At 44.2% G+C, this 17,043-nt stretch overlaps 2 long non-coding RNA genes across 5 annotated transcripts; one reads left to right on the forward strand and one right to left on the reverse strand.

Moving 5' to 3' along the window:
* The first annotated feature begins 4,137 nt into the window (after positions 1 to 4,137).
* LOC125509277 lies at positions 4,138 to 8,311 on the forward strand. 4 transcript variants are annotated; one of them, XR_007284025.1, is made up of 7 exons: positions 4,138 to 4,786; positions 5,518 to 5,885; positions 6,001 to 6,147; positions 6,689 to 6,877; positions 6,993 to 7,139; positions 7,685 to 7,766; positions 7,861 to 8,311. It is a non-coding gene; the product is annotated as an uncharacterized LOC125509277 (long non-coding RNA). The 4 variants fall into 4 exon arrangements; XR_007284027.1 differs by lacking the exon at positions 4,138 to 4,786 and having other exon boundaries at positions 5,449 to 5,885; positions 6,962 to 7,139; XR_007284026.1 differs by lacking the exon at positions 4,138 to 4,786 and having other exon boundaries at positions 5,453 to 5,885; positions 5,970 to 6,147.
* A 4,302-nt stretch (positions 8,312 to 12,613) lies between these two features.
* LOC125556078 lies at positions 12,614 to 15,173 on the reverse strand. Its single transcript, XR_007304993.1, has 3 exons — positions 14,890 to 15,173; positions 13,403 to 13,529; positions 12,614 to 12,956 (listed from the first exon to the last, which is right to left on the reverse strand). It is a non-coding gene; the product is annotated as an uncharacterized LOC125556078 (long non-coding RNA).
* Between the last annotated feature and the right edge of the window lie 1,870 nt (positions 15,174 to 17,043).

Consider the following 17,043-nt stretch of genomic DNA (forward strand, 5'->3'; position numbering starts at 1 on the left):
ATAACCTATTCTGCACCCTGGATGATGAATAGTAACACTATATATATTTGAGACCCAGGGTGAAGAATAAGTAATTCTTCTCCCTGGTCGGTTCATCGAGCCAGATGTTGTGCTCAACCAAGCTAGGCAGAACCAAGCCAAGTCACCATCCCAACTCCCTAAAATTATATTGCCGACGAAGTAATTTTACCTTTACGCTAGTCTAAGGATCCATCCCACTCTCCACGTCCTTTCCTAATCAACATCGGGCAGTTTAGAGTCAGTCTCGACGGCGACCAGCACAATGTGGGTGGCCGACGTGTAGACGACGGAGAGGTGCTCGGTGGTTTGCTCAGGAGCAAGTCCTTGATAGCAAGTTTCCACTCCATCACCTAGGTGAGCCCCCGTCTTCCTCCTCCTCCGCCGCCTCCACCGGCAGGATCCCCCTCGTAATGGCCTTCCTCGCCTGCCTCGCCTGGCTGTACGTCGCCGGCCGGTACGCTCGCGCCCTCCCTCTCCTTCCCAGATCTCTCCTCCACTCTGCAGATCTGATCTCGCCTTGATTCGTTCGCAGGCTATGGCAGGACGCGCAGACCCGGGCGACCCTCTCCGGTCAGGCTCTCCGGCCTCCTCGAGAAGAGCAGCAGCAATGTGCGGATCTCTCAATCCCCCTCTCTGCCCACCTCTCGTTTTTCTCAATTTTTCCTGGCGGTGGCACTTGATTGCAGCTCCCCAAGGAGATCCTGGTGGACGACAAGCCGAAGGACCTGGGATGCACGTAATTTATTGGTTCCTTTCTGGTGTGACTTGTTCTTCTGGTTTGTTGATTCAAAATGGGTTGTTTGGTTTTGGAGGATGGAGGGATTGAGAGGAAGATCGCCGAGGTGGAGATGGACATTGCCAAGGCGAAGAGCGAGGGGTATTGTGGGGGAATGAGGCTGGTGCTGGTACCGGTACCAAGGGTTCCGACAGAAAGAAGTTCGTTGCCCTCATTTGAGTTTACACTAGCTTTGGCTCACATAAAAAACACCACCCGAGCACCTCTCGGTGTGCGGTCATGTTTACATCTTGAATATTTTTCTTGATTAAGTAAAAAAAACTGGTTTAACTCATTCTTTTGTGTTGACATACACTCACAGTAAGGATTGAACTCGTGATGGTAATGATGAGTCTGCAAGGTCAAGGTCATATGGTCTAATTACCAAATCACAGAAAGGAGAGGAGGAAGCTGAGCTCCGCCCTTTTTTCTGTCCAGGAGAGAAGGTTATTTTTTTTTATTGAAACCTGCACCTTGTATTGGGTCTGGAGGAAATTTTTCTCTGTGTCTATAGTTGTTGTATCTTAGTACTCCGTAGTGTACTGCCAGTACCATGGCATACCAATTGTTCGGACAGATCAAAAGGCAAGTTAAAGGTCAATTAGATAAATGCTATTGTACTTTCACATCTCACATCTCATTTACTACCTTGTATCAGCATTACTTGAAACACATTTATGCAGTCACGCATCTCACCTTGATTTTTTCTTCTTCTGAATTTTGCTTGTATTGAAACTATATACATTTGCACTGTCTAGTTATGCTCGCTGGTTGAATTTTCAGCATTTGAATCCGCCTCGAAGGAGAAACAAGGCATTAGCTAGTACCATAAATGACAAGATAGCTTGGCCATGACTCTATCAACTTGCCTAGGTCCAAGTCCAACACTCACAAGCTTCTTCATCTGTAACAAACATCAATCTTGGGAGCGTTAGTTGAAGAGCCGGTGTTCTACAGTCTAGAAAAAAGATACAGAAGAAGTCATTGTCACTACTCCTACTAGAATATTCAGTCGAAGAAGAAAACTTCTTGTTCTGGCTGCTGGTTAATTGCAACTGACTTTATCAACATGTTAATGTCATACATGTTATTGCTCTGCTACTTAGTTGCGAGTGTTTTTTTTTTCTGTTTTTTTAAGAGACCAGCATTTACACATCTATGTTATACACGTCTGTGCCAGTGTCTCCTTGTCGATGCATTTTTTAATTAACAATGTCTGTTATGAATGCATCTCTCAGCTGGAGCATCCATATTCAATCTCAGTTCAAAATTATAAGTTCATAAAAAGCATGAGCATGCCTAATCATTTCAAATTCTTTGGAACAAACGCACAACCTCTACATCAATCTCAAGTTCCAACTCATTGCCGCCCTATCAAAAATAAGCCTGCTGTCAAAATAAATAAGAAAGAGACTACTCCAAGAGCTGAACCTCAAATTAAACACATCGCATTTAAAATATTCCATTGATGCAATTTTAAACAAATCACAAAGTACATCTCATTTGTTGATAAAAATGTCAGAAAACACAAAGAATCATTTTTTTCGAAAAGGACGCAAAGAATCAATAGGCACAGCACATGCATTTTCTGCCTAAAGAGAGCACTCATGTCGCCATGTATTTCAATATCTCACCTCGGCGTTACTGTCATCCTCATTGTTGAGGGGGGTGGCGAGGAGAAGCACGCCGAGCCATTCCCGGTCCGCCATGGACGATGTCCTTGTGGTCGCGAAGCAGGATGTCGCCGAGAAGCTAAGCATTGTGCACGTTGTGAACATGTCCAGCTAAAATGGTTGTGAACATGTCCAACTAAAATGGAGGGGGGGAATGAAACAAAAATCAATACGAACGCCCGCCTCCCGGCGCTGCGGGAGGTGCGCCGCGCTCACGCGCCTGCACATGGCGCCATTCTTCCACTGGCGGGTGGAGGGAGGAGCTCACGGTCTTGGAGTCATGTCGGGGTGGCGAGCCGCCGCAGCCCCTTCGGCCACCCCGCCTGTGTCCATCATCAGGGCCGGCCCTTTTTTGGCTGTTCGCCCGGCGAACGATGGCCCAAGGAACTCGATTCTCATCGGAGGGTACGCGAGGGGAAACAAAATTTGCGGATGCGAACCCTAAATTGGCAAAGTTCTGGTATATATAGTGGGTTCGGCTGAGTTTTTACGTGCCACCCGTAAGAAATTTACGGGCCCAGCCGTTTTTACCGTATCTGATCAGGCCGGGTTTTTTTGGATCCTGCTAGAGATGCTCTAAAGAGAGACGGAGCTCGACCGCTCTCCACTATATCGTTTTTCTCCCGGAGTTGGTCGGAAGCTCTTTTTTTTCTCAAATCTCCACTCTATCGTTTTTCTCTTGGAGTTGATCAGACGCTCTCTTTTTTTCCTCAAAGAAATTAAACAGATGAGAGGGATATGTGCTAGAGTAGCTAAAGCTCATGCAGGTAGACACATTTTGAAAGAAGTGTTCTAGTATAAAAGGAGGGACATATTTTGAAAGAGGTGTTCTAAGAAAGAAGGGATTTAATAGGTTGGATCCACGCGTTTTACATGGTCCAAATTTACTCCAGTACATTCTTATCCCAGCTGCACATCAGGTATATTAATATTATATAAGAAGTTTTTTTTCAATTACGGCCAGTCGGCCACTTCGGCTAGCCGGTATGTTTCAACGTAACTTATCCAGGGAGGTCGTAAGATAACCACGCATCTATATTTCGTATAAGCTGGATTGGGTGCGGGAACCGATTTCTTTTCCACGTTGTAAATTTTTCTCCCAGCCCCCCTTTTCTTACGGCTTGGTTGGGATGTGACTGGTTGGAGTGAGAAATAACTATTCCTCATCCTGGATGGCGAATAGTGCGACCATATATATATATATATATATATATATATATATATATATATATATATATATATATATATATATATATATATATATATATATATATATACTACTAATAAACCATCAAACATGATCTTTAAGCACACCTCACAAAATGTACACAAACCCGTTATAACCGTACAATTAGGCCCACTAATTTAATCTAACAGCCAGCCTAAACCTAATCCCTTCTCTCGTGTGTACTTAGTAATTTAGGTTGGCTGAACATTCTCCATCGAGAGGAAATTTCAGCCCCAACTGCGCAACCGCATCGCCTGTAATCACGCAAGGCCCGAAAAAAGGATCTGATCTAAATTACCCTCAGATAATCACGCAACGCATCCCTGTAATCACGCACCCTCATGCTTTACACTAACCCACCATCCCTACGCTCCCTGCCTGCCGCTGACGCACCGCCCATGGAGCAGGAGCCGCAGCGACCCCCGGCCTCATGCCGTGCAGCCCGCAGCATATTGCGCAACGCGCCGCCGCGCCGTCGAGTGAGCAGGACGCGACCCCGGCCTCGTGCTGTGCAGCCCGCAGCATGCCGTGCAACGCGCCGCCGCGCCGTCGACTGAGCAGGAGCCGCCGCGACGCGGGCCTCGTGCCGTGCAACCCGCAGCATGCCGCGCGCCGCGCCGTCGAGTGAGCAGGAGCCGCCGGCGCTCGTACACAATAAGCAGACAGCCATGCAGCTGGATGGATTTTTCCTTGAGGAGCACACACACCTATGAAAACCGCAAACCGCCGGCTTGCTTGATCGGTGGCACGACTCAACGGAACACGCACGCGAACACAACCGTTTTCATGACCGAGCGTGTCTGTGGAAGCCAGCTCTCCTACCCAGGCCATTCTTTGCGAGACCGGCGAAGACAGCTTCAGCCTCCCCGCCTCCCCGCCAAGGATGGAATCACGGAAAGATCTGCTTCATCGAAACCGTGTCCGCGAGGACGACGGGCAGGTACATACATACATATACCCAAGGTCGATGTTGGCCGATGCTTGTGGTTGCAATTTCATATCCTGGCCGGTGATGTATTGATGCTCATGGTGAGCCATGGAATAATAACCGGGAACTCTTCATCTCTATGTCATACTGGATGAATCCTTGTAAGTAATCTCTTTTCCCTACCCCTTCTTATATTTATACAGGAAATTCAAGTGTGGTTCAATGCAATTTAGTTTTTCGTTCCATCTGACAATTCAGTTGTATTATTGATTTGGACAATTTTCAGAAATTTTAACCCCTCTTTTGATTTTTGGATTCCTCAATCATTCTTAATTATTTAATGTCAATATGAGGTACATTTGTTCCCAACATTATACCTGAGAAATGTTAGTTGACCACTTCGGTTTGTTCATGATCTATTCTAAAGATAGATTATTAGCGGTGCAATATCTTTGGTTCAATCAAATAGTTCAGCCGGGATCGTTCTTACCAATATTTAAGCCAACTTCAATTTTTACCCTGCTCGGTCATTTTGGATTATTTAGTTCTAGATATTTTTACTTTTCGCATAAGATGAGGCCCCATTCTATTTTATTTTATTTTCTTAGGTAAAATTTCTTAATAACTACAAGTACAATTGTTACAGTGATTGGCGAATTTAGGAACCGTCCATTCACTCGAATCTAACGGTGAAAAAATAGGAGTTACGAGGAGTTACAAGACTTAAATTACACAAAATTACAATTAATGATGGGACCATTACAAAATTTAGGTGGGTCCAGTAAATTTTTCAAGGGTAGATATGTCAAATATTTGAAAAATTCCCCATGACCGTCTCTCCTCAATCTCGTGGTGTTCCCTTCAAATCTCTCAATTGCCCAAATGTCGTCAGCCTCTTATCCACGCCACTGGAATCATGCGCCGCCGCCGGGAAGCCCACCATATCTAGCCTCCCCTGGTGCACCCCCCCGTCCATGGTCGGTCCGTATCCCACGTTGCGGGAGCCGCAGCGAGCCACGGGAGCCAGGAGCGGCGGTGCTAAGCGGGCGGGGCTGGCAGCGCAGGCGGCCGGCGGCGGCACTAGATCCGAGGAACGCCACGGGAGGCGCGTCGGGCAGGGACAACCATGGCCGATGGAGTTGAGCGGCGGTCAGTGAAGGCCAGCAGGCAGTGGAGTCCAGCCACGACCTTGCGGAGGAGCAGAGTTGTTGATGGAACATATGATGAACTCTGTGAACAGATGGTTGAAAATCTATGAAGGTATGAACTCTGTGACATCACCTAGTAACAATTTTGTTAAATCTTAGGCTAAAGAGTATGAAAGCAGTTACTGAAACATTGCAGTTTGCATATCCATCTGGTTTGGCTTTCGCAGTTGGAGGTCGGAGTGCATCCTATGAACATGCATCACGTATTCATGAAAGACCAATTGTGAGCTGGCTATGGTCTGCTGGATGTCTGTCTTTTTGGACCATTCTCAAACTCCTCTCTGGTCAGTCAAACCCTTCAGGACGTTGCGCGGGTAGTGTTAATCAACAACACCTATTTTATTTTCCCTTAATAAATGTACAATGAGAGGAGTAGTACTGGAGGGAGATCAGTTCACCTATGTAATATTGAGGCACTAACAGAATACTTGTTCATGCCTTCTATGGTATGTAGATTGCATTGGAACATAAACTGTGAAACATCGAGTTCAGGCATGCTATATATCCATTGCTTGTTCCCCTTCATGGGCCAGTTTCTGATAATTGTTCCACATGTGTCAGGAGCATGATAGGTTGGGTATTGATTTTCTCTACTGTTTCCTTGCCATTTATGTCCACATAAGCTGGGTATATGCGTAAATCAATGTGATGATTCTGTAATGTGCAGAGAACTACTCCGTCCCATAATATAAGAGCGTCTTTTACACTAGTGTATATTATGGAACAGAGGGAGTACAATATATGCCCGGGTTTGAGCAGCTATGGCCATCTTACCCTGTGATAGTAAATTGCTTATGGCTACCTTCACATCAGATCCTTTGTTTGACCCTCTTTTTCGTGACAACTCTATTCGAGGCGGCGGCACTAGATCCGAGGAACGCCACGGGAGGCGCGTCGGGCAGGGACAACCATGGCCGATGGAGTCGAGCGGCGGTCAGTGAAGGCCAGCAGGCAGTGGAGTCCAGTCACGACCTTGCGGAGGAGCAGAGTTGTTGATGGAACATATGATGAACTCTGTGAACAGATGGTTGAAAATCTATGAAGGTATGAACTCTGTGACATCACCTAGTAACAATTTTGTTAAATCTTAGGCTAAAGAGTATGAAAGCAGTTACTGAAACATTGCAGTTTGCATATCCATCTGGTTTGGCTTTCGCAGTTGGAGGTCGGAGTGCGTCCTATGAACATGCATCACGTATTCATGAAAGACCAATTGTGAGCTGGCTATGGTCTGCTGGATGTCTGTCTTTTTGGACCATTCTCAAACTCCTCTCTGGTCAGTCAAACCCTTCAGGACGTTGCGCGGGTAGTGTTAATCAACAACACCTATTTTATTTTCCCTTAATAAATGTACAATGAGAGGAGTAGTACTGGAGGGAGATCAGTTCACCTATGTAATATTGAGGCACTAACAGAATACTTGTTCATGCCTTCTATGGTATGTAGATTGCATTGGAACATAAACTGTGAAACATCGAGTTCAGGCATGCTATATATCCATTGCTTGTTCCCCTTCATGGGCCAGTTTCTGATAATTGTTCCACATGTGTCAGGAGCATGATAGGTTGGGTATTGATTTTCTCTACTGTTTCCTTGCCATTTATGTCCACATAAGCTGGGTATATGCGTAAATCAATGTGATGATTCTGTAATGTGCAGAGAACTACTCCGTCCCATAATATAAGAGCGTCTTTTACACTAGTGTATATTATGGGACAGAGGGAGTACAATATATGCCCGGGTTTGAGCAGCTATGGCCATCTTACACTGTGATAGTAAATTGCTTATGGCTACCTTCACATCAGATCCTTTGTTTGACCCTCTTTTTCGTGACAACTCTATTCGCTTCAGAGTGTAAGATGCAATGCTGCTCAAACTCAAAGTCTCCAGTGCAAATCTTCAGCCACGACTGTCAAACAATCTGATCCCAAAGGTGGTTTTTCTTGCCTGTTCTCACACTGCAAATTTAACCTAGTTCATCGGAGTGGGCAGTCGACTTAATTTTGCTTGTTTTATATTGTTTACAGCTTCAGGGAAAGTTCAAGGGCCTAAACTGGACGATGGAAGCGGTGGGTTCCATTTCGGCAAAGGAGGCGGCGGTGATGGAGGGGATGGTGGCGGCAGCAACCGCTCCTTCTCTAAACCTCAAGGAGTTTGAGAAGTACTACCTGCTTGCTCGAACGCCTTTTGCAGGATATGACGATGTGGAGCTAGGGCAATCATCATGAGTCTTGTTAGTAGTAGTGTCTCTTCTGTTCGATGCGTGAAATTTCTAAATGGTTGTTTCTTAGTCTGGAAGTGCATCAATGAACTGTCATGACTGGTTATGCTATGTGTCCTTGTCTTCTAAACATGTATGTTGACCGGTGAAAAGCTCAAAATGTTATAGGATTGAGTCTAAGATGCTGAAACTTGATGTCATCTGGCGCTGTGCGTAAACACGAGGAAATATATGTGCAACTGAGGTTTTGCTCTTAATTTTCCATGTCGCAATATTACTGTCAAGTGGTTAGCAATATTACTGTCAAGTGGTTATCGAGTATCATGTTGATTTCTCATCTCCTTTGCGGTTGTATGTCATTGTCGAGGATCCTCGTAATCCCATTTTAGTTCTGTTTGATCCACTTTTGTCTATTTTTAGGGCTATTTGTTCAAATTAGAAAATAAGCCCACTTGGACCTCCAGTTATAATTACTTGGGCTGAAAAGAGATTATCATGAAGCATTAGGCTTAATAATCAAGCATTAGGAGAACAGTTTTTCTAATTCAGCGGCCAAACACACACCTTGCAATTAATAATTGATGATGTTGTCCAGCAGAAAGGGGAAAAGCAGTTAGGCAAACAAGCTTTGCTGATGCAAATGATACCAAAAAGGAATGAATAATGGAGGGTAAGTCAAACAGACGATCAATGAAACAAAGGGCGATAATATCAATTCTTTTCTGATGTCAAATCAATTTTCGACAGGGTCGTGTCATGGGGAGAACACGTTATTCTGATCTGAAAATCATCAGTATATGCGTTCGTATCTCCTTTCTAATGCTATATCTATGACTCGATATTCTTTAACATCCTCATCATTCACTGTATGTAGTCGTCGTTGTAGCTGATGGAGATCCTTCATGGTGTCAACGATGTACGAGTCCACCACGCAGCATGACGGCAACGACTGCTGGGTCAGGTGGTGGTGTTCACCGCTCAGGCTAAACCCCCCTGCAAGGAACCGCTGGATGAGTGACACCTGCACCCGCTCCTTCTCTGAGTAGCCGTCGGTGGTCATGGGCATGCAGTCGAAGGTGTCCCATACCCAGATCTCGAAGGCGGCAGGACTGCGCTGTCGAGAGCTCGGCACTATCTTCGTCCCAGAAGACGCACTAGCATGCTTGTTCGCAGTTGTTGTACTCGCGTGGCAGGAGTAGCAAACTCATGGTGACACCTGCAGAAGTGACCAAGGACCTTTAACATGGGAGACAAGAATTGAATGAAAACGGACACATAACATGAATGAATCCTGTAGTAAATAGAAACATCATTTGAGGCTGTGTGTGGTAATCTCCTCCCGTTCACAAGCCATCAATTACTAGCCTTTTCAAACAATGTTCTAGAGATTCGCTATTTCTATGCTTTCAACTAACAAAGAATCAAGTTACAACCTAGTTTTACTTCTACATACACTAGCACTGCTAATTCCGGTGGCACGCATAATTATTAATTTGCTTCTCCTGTTAGTCTCTGAAACGCTAGTACATACTACCGACTCCTAAAAAGTTATCACAACCTAAAGATTTCAAAAAGTTTCAGCAGGGATTGTGAGAGTGTGCTGAGTAATTTTTGTAGACGACAGGGTTGTGCTTAATATTGCCTTTGATCTAACTGATGACATGATCGTGACCTTCCACCCCACAGTAGCCACATTTCCTCTTTGATCCAGATTTAGAACGCAAGATTGTGCATTTTCAAGCATGATATGAATCATCCTCTGAACACACCTCTAGAGTTGGCAGCGACATACTCTAGATCGTGGGGGAGAGCAGACTTGGCAGCGGAGGAGAGGGTCGTGGGTGAGGCGGCGGCCGGGATCCCGCAGATGAGAAGAGGCTGCGTTCAACCAGACTGGGACAGATGGATCGGAGGAGCTCCGATTTGGTGGGGCGATAATGGGGGAGGGGCTAGGAGCAGGAGAATGCGCGGGGTGGAGTGATCGCTACGTGGGGGATAAGATCGTGGGGGCTGTAGTTTCTTTTTGGTGATTGATGTAGGTGCCCGGCTGCCAAGGGCCGAAAATTTGGAAAAAAGTGACGGGATTATATTTTTTTAGTGAAGGGGAAAAGGTATTTTTGGTGTAAACGCGTGAAATATTTTCATAAAAATAGAAAGTATATTTTTTCAGTGAGGGTCGGAACGAGCAAGACCGATACTTATGGTTCTGGACAACTGAGATCGGCACTTGTGGGTCAGTACGAGCAAAACCGATACTTAAGGTTCTGGACAACTGAGATCGGTACTTGTGGCCTTGTGGGTCAATACGACTAAGATTGGTAGTAGTGGGCTTGGATGACCAAGATCAGTATTTGTGGACCTGTATGAGTAAGAATGGTACTTGGCAAGAACAACAAAGATTGGTACTTGTGGTTCCGGATGATTAGGATCGATAGTAATGAGCCTAAATGAGTAAGATCGATGCTTGTGGATGAAAACGACTAAGATTGGTACTTGCGAGTTGGGCCGACTAAGATCGATAGTAACGAGCCTGAATGAGTAAGATCGATATTTGTGGGTACAGACAACTAAGATCAATGCTTGTGGATGAAAACGACTAAGATTGGTACTTGCGAGTTGGGCCGACTAAGATTGGTACTTGTGGATACGGACAATTAAGATCGATACTTGTGGACCTAAATAACTAAGATCGGTACTTCTCGTCTCGAACGACTGAGATTGAAGTAGTGAGCCCGAGTGAGTAGGACCAATAGTAGTAAGCCCAAATGAGTAAGACCGATACTTATGGGCCCGCCGACTAAGACCGATACTTGTGGTTTTAGATGATTAAGATCAAAAGTAGTGTGCCCGGACGAGTAAGATCCATAGTAGTGAGCTGGAATGAGTAAAAACGGTATTGTGGGTCCGAATGACTAAGATCGATACTTGTGGGTCTCAATGACTAGGATTGATAGAAATGAGCCCGAACGAGTAAGACCGGTACTTAAGTCCAGACAAGTAAGATCGATTGTAGTGAGTTGGACCGACACTTGTGGGTCCGAACGACTAAGATCGATACTTGTGGGTCCGCACGACTAAGATCGGTAGTAGTAGGCCCGGACGTGTAAGACTGGTACTTGCGGCGATCACACTAATAATACCATGGGTCGTCAAAACCCACAACTAGCACCATTGGCCATCTGGACTCACAACTAACACTATGAGTCATCTGATCCCCAACTAGCACTATGGGCCATCCGAACCCAGAACTTAGCGCTATCAGTTGTCTGGGTCCACAAGCACCACGATGGGTTGTCTGGACCACGACTAGCAGTATGGGTCATCTGAACTAACAAAATACCGCTACGGGTCATCCAGACCACGACTAGCACAATGAGCCATACTTCGTCAATTTTACTACTAGCATTATGGTCGTTCAAACCCACAACTACTAATATGAGTAATCTAAATCCACGACTAGCACTATGGGTTGTCAGCACCAGTACTAGAACTATGGGTCGTACGGTCTCTCGACTACCCTTACAGATACTACCAACATAGAAACTATCACTAGGGGTCATACGGACCCACAACTACCACTTTGGGACGTGTGGATCCACAAGTATCATAACAGGTCATCCGAACGCTCAACTACCTTGAATGATAGTCCCGACACACAACTACCACCACAGGTCATTCCAACCCATAACTGCGACTATGGGTCATCTTGGTCTACAAGTACCGCTACGACCCATACAGACCCATAACCAGCATAGAGCTACCATGTAGAGCTAACATGCACCTGAACCCGATCTACATTATTGGTTCTATTTGCATCAAACTGATTGTTACAAAGCCAAGTTCTATAGTGAAGTTTAACTAACATCTCCTAAATTGGTACTCGTGGAATTTTTCTGGGAACTTTTATTTTTGGATATTTTTCCCAGAAAAAAATATTCTACCCAATTTTTGAGCCAAAAATGCTCCTGAACTTGAATTTTGCTTTTAGTTTTTTTCCTGTCCGAGAAAGCTTCTTGAAATCTTCCTAGACTTAATATAAGGGTAGTGTGGATTTTTTGAGATTTTTCATGCCAAATTTTGAGTTTTTTCTTCCTGAAATTTTTTTCCTTCTATTTTTTTTCTGTTTGGAAGAACTTCTTGAAACTTTCCCAGATTGAATGAGCTAAGAATAGTATGGATTTTTTTTCTTTCTGAAATCTTGTTTTTGGGGTAAATATTGAGCCAAAATGGTCCTGAATTTGAATTTTGCAGCTTTTTTTTTCTATTCATCAAAACTTCTAGAAACTTTCCCAAATTGAATATAGGGTATCGTGAATTTTTGAGAGTTTTTATGGAAACTTATTTTTTAACAACTTATTTTTTACCGAAAATGCTCCTGAATTTGAATTTTGCTTCTAGTTTTATTTCTTTTTGGCAAAACTTCTTCAGTGCAACGCCCAAAGCAGTGAACATCCCCAAGCCCGCTAGTAGTCTTCTCTTACGCCATGGCCATTAGGGAAAAAAATTTAAAATTTAAAAATACACACTAGAAAATGAAATAAATCATGGGAGTGCTATGATAAATAAAATGAAAATGAAAATCACTAAAAAAGTACATATTCAGAAAACAAGATCACGGATACATGGCAGAGTTAGAATAACCTAACAAGTTTTCCGGAGGAATTGCTAGCACAAAATTAACTACAAAAAATTCCTAGCACACAATTAACTACAAAAAAGAGGTAGACAGCGGTGCCTGCCCGGTGAGACAGAGTTTGACGACTGCGCTGTCCCGGGAGGCACGAGGTAGACAGGAGGTAGACGATGGCGGCTGGCTGGCGAGTCGGAGGTAAACGATGGTGGCAGAAGGCTGTCCAGTACTCACACTACTGCTACAATGAACACCCAACACAGACAATAAACCTGCAGCCAGAAAATCAACTTTACATGGGACAATCACTAAAATTTATTACTAAACATTGATTATAGTGTCCTAACGACGAACTAAACTGAATCATCAATTGCATAGAAAATAAAGAAAAATAGAGCTGGCTACCGCATGATATCCCTGGTGCAGAACTATTGCAACTGCACTAAATCAATCCTAAGTACACTTAATTTTATGTGATGTGCAGGAAAGCATGGTTGATTAAGAGAAAAATCATGGTGGAAATGATAAAATCAGTATTATGGCATCCTTTGCTCTGTCGGTTGTACAATTGTGTAAAATTTCTTTGATGACTACCGTCATGTATACAAAGATAGAAGAAAAGGTCAATACTAAATCTGGTAGACTTGATTCCACAGAAAAAGGATCTGCTAGACTAAACACAGCGAGTTTAAACTATAGAGTGCTGAAAACAGAGTACCTGATGCTCACTGTTTGAACCGGTGGCTGCCTTAATAACTGACGTTATTTTTGCTGCTGTAGGGAATACACAAACTCAGACGACAACCGTGGACTATGAACATCTCGCTTTCTCCTACACGAAAGTCCTGCATGCATTGGAGAAGATTTCGATGAGAACACTTCAGTTTTATAGAAAATAGTAAGAGTTTCACTTGCTTTGGCAAATAACATGAACTGTGGCCAAGCACATTTGTCATGGCAAAGTAAGGACTTGGAAGTCAAACAAATTAGCCTTGGTTTTATGTAGTACATCTTAATGCAGGAATAGTAATAGCATGTGAGTACCATGAAAATGTAGTCTCCATTTTTGCACTAAGAAGACTGATACTACAGATTATGAATTTATGACACACAAAACCAGTGCATAGTGTCTTCTAGAATTGTTAGGCCACTCCAGCTATACAATCTCTAAGCAGCATATAACACACTCTTCATAGTTATGAAAACATTATCATAGCAACTACTCCCTCCGTCCCATAATGTAAGACCTTTTTTGACACCACACTGACACTACACTAGCGTCAAAAAACACCTTACATTATGGGACAGAGGGAGTAATATTTAACTACTCTTCAGAAATTGCAGAATCTCTGTAGTTTATCATATGTCTGAATTTTGATCCTCTCCACTACCTATGCTTAGTGGGATTTATTACCAGTATTCTCTGTAGTTTATAAGCAGCAAATGCCACTGGGGAATGCTACATGTTGTAAGAAATTTGTGAACTCTGAACCTGTGTCTCTTCCAAACTTCAAAACAAACACATGCAACTGAACTATGAAACTGTTATTAGCACTAGTTAAGTTGTTCCAAGCCATAGTTTACATGTATGACCTGAACTTGTATGTGTATGCTGCAGCAAGATTTCAGTTGTTTGAACATGCTGTTACAAGTAATCCAAAATTCAAGATTTCATTACTGAATAAAGGCTTGACAGTTAACAGAATTTATACATGTATGGCCTGAACTTGTGTACGTGTATGATACAGGAGTGTGACCATAAGCTTACATAGTTAACTGTTGATTCTGAAACTTTAAGGCTGCAATTTCTACTTGTATGTTTGTGTGACAAACCAAATGATTCTTTGCTGAAAAAAATTCATATCATATCCCTTTTTCCTTAGAGTTTTGTGTTGATGATTCGTGCATGTAAAAAACGTAGCAGAAAAACGTAGCAGCAGCAGCGTGCTAACAGTCAGCAGCAGCAGCATCATTGCAGGCATTGAGGACGCGGGCCGGCCGCTAATCATGCGATTAGTGACTGCGGAAGTTGCGCAAATCTAGCGAACACACTGCTGGCGTATCCACTACCAATCTGAACTCTAACTGCTAACTGAATTTTATTTCAAGGTGCTGCAATGTGCAGTTGCTCCATGTCTCCACCGCCAGCACAAGGCGTGAGGAGGGAAGGATGAGAGGAAGAGATGAGGACAGGGGAAGAGATACCTCTGTTCTACGACCAAGTGCAGCCGGGATCTCCAATACCTCGCGGCGGCGGCGTCCCCTCCAGAACCTCACGCGGCGTCGGCGGGGACGTATGTGGGGGAGCGGCCACTACGACCCAGACCAGCCGGGGCTTCGCCTCCTGGATCTCGCGTCGGCGTCTTCGCCTGCAGGTCCTCGCGCCGACGTCACTCCTGCGCCGCCGTATCCCAGGTCCTCGCGCCGGCTCCTCCCTCTCGCGAGATGGGTTAGCCAGATGCGGGGGTTTGACCAGCGGAGTACTGAAAAAAAACACATGACCATAATACCCTTATTGACTAAACTCAATTTTTTAATTAACAGGTTAAAATCAACGGTGGAAAATAATCGATGGGGGAGTTACACGAAATTACAATTCGTAACTCCCCAATCACCGTAAAAGAGCTCAACTACAAGATGTTTCATGTGTGTGAATTGCACTTTAGCTAAAAAATGAGATAGCAAGGTGCAGAGGAAATGTGAGAAAAGTTATACATAAACCAAAGAACTTGTCATTTCTCTTTGCTTTACAAGTTTGCAATTTGTACTATGCTTTATTTTCACTATAACACAAAATTTATAGTGTTTCAGGTGAATGGTAAATCGAGTCATGAAAGAAACTATAGTGGCCAGAATTTGTAGCCCTTAGCATACAGGTACGTAGTGAAACCACAAGTTTGTCTATTGGCATACCTTTTGCTGAATGCATGATGTGCTCACACAATTTTGGACAGCATAGGGATCATACGATTACTTAATTATAGAGAACTATACGAAGAGAGGATTATGTTGGTGCAAATAAGCCATGCTCTACAGTGATGACCAGCGTGAGCGCGCTCAGGTCGAGTCCGTGACGGGCGTGGGCACGGTGATGATCGGCGTGAGTGCAGCCAGATCGAGTACGTGCCATGTGTTCGTGTGCATGTCGGTCGAGGCCGAGTCAAGCCTGTTTTGTGGCTAGGCGTGTGAGCGTGAGGTGTCTAGAGTTGTGGGCGATCAGTTGAGCCAGCCGCAACGTACACGCTGCAACACATCCTGTGCGCGGCCGGGGCAAGCGAGCCGCTAGGCGTGCGTACGTAGCGGAGGCTCGTGTGGGGGCTACGTCCAGCAGCTTCAAAATCGGCGGCATCGACGAGCTGCATGTATGCATGAGTTGTTAGCTGGATGAGGTTAGTTAGCTAGCTTAGCGCGTGGAGTTAGTGGCCGGGTAGTGTGTGTGCGCCCGTGTATAAATACCCCATGTACTGATCGACCGGATGTGTGGTATGTGCTCATCGTAGTTCAAGTTGCAGAAAATAGAAGAGGTCGTGCGTGCGGCACTGTTCATCGGCATGGCGCCGTTTTTGCGTCGAGGAGTTGGTGCACCGAAAAAAATTGTGTGCTCCTTTCCACCTTCGTCTGAGCGAGTGTAAGAGAGAAAGGGCTATCCAGGGTTAATCACAACATATTACTTATACTTACTTGCATATACATGCACCGGCATGCACGGTGATCATATGGCATGATGCAGGGCGTTCCACCGAAAACACCGGGTGGTCGTTGAGTATACCTGGTACATTTACTATATCCCTATAAAAGCACCACAGAGGACAGATCTATGTATGGCTCTGGGGTATACAGTCAGATGTACTGACAGTGACACTACATAAGTGTGCCAACAATATTATAGCTCTCGGGACAATATTCCTACACACTCTAGAGGCCATTTGATTTAATATATGAACCTATGAGGAAGGCCTCCTTGGTTGAACTCAGTTAATCAGTGGTCTCGGCAGACGTTGTCTTTGTGTATGCCGGTACATTTCAAAATAATAATAATCAGATGCTGTGTTGCAGGGCCACTGTTTGTTGTAAATTCCACATTTATACCTACACTTGATGCATTTTCAGGTTAGAGAGAGACAGAGGGAGGGAGGGAGACTGGACATGGAAATATGAAGGCAACTCAGTATTGAAGATAATCATATTGCCCCATGTATGTTCATGTTACCCTCCTTAAAAAAGTTGTGGCCTGATAACTTTTTTCCTTTGTAATGTAGATCTCTAGGTAATGTCATTCTCTTTCATGAACTCTTTGAGGACTATGACTTACTAAAAGGATCAAAAGAAGACAACCAACTAAAATAAGATTCAAGAAGT

This window comes from Triticum urartu, chromosome 5 (genome assembly GCF_003073215.2).
Source record: "Triticum urartu cultivar G1812 chromosome 5, Tu2.1, whole genome shotgun sequence".
Lineage (NCBI taxonomy): Eukaryota > Viridiplantae > Streptophyta > Magnoliopsida > Poales > Poaceae > Triticum > Triticum urartu.